A 463-nucleotide genomic window follows, 5' to 3' on the forward strand; every position below is an offset into this window, starting at 1 on the left:
TCGCAAAAGTTTTGATTCGTCAAAACTCTTATGGTATCATACCTTTGGTCGTAATAGATTTATCCCACCAGCGTGTCCGTGCACGCGTGAGTATGTCTATAGTCTATCTCATCTCATGAGTGATGAAGATAATGAGTCAACAAAACTTATTTGGATAATAATAATAATAATAATAATAATAATAATCTGATTTCAATTTGGAAGAGAGGCAAACCCAACACATTTTCTATGTTTTTTAGTTTACACTTTCAAACCCAAACCTTGGACCTGACCCATTATCATCGTCATTTTCATTTTTTTCATAGGTTGATCAATTAGCTAGTCAAATCTTTAACCAACAAGTTGGGTCAGTTTCCATGGAGTCTGGTTTCTGTGGGATGACTTAGTGGCTTAGTGCCTCAGTATTTCTTTTTTTTTTTTTTTTTTTTTGTATTCTTCTATTAGGGATGCATGCTTTCCTGCC

This window comes from Nelumbo lutea, chromosome 1, assembly GCF_056320005.1.
Source record: "Nelumbo lutea isolate HS-2025 chromosome 1, American lotus-T2T, whole genome shotgun sequence".
Lineage (NCBI taxonomy): Eukaryota > Viridiplantae > Streptophyta > Magnoliopsida > Proteales > Nelumbonaceae > Nelumbo > Nelumbo lutea.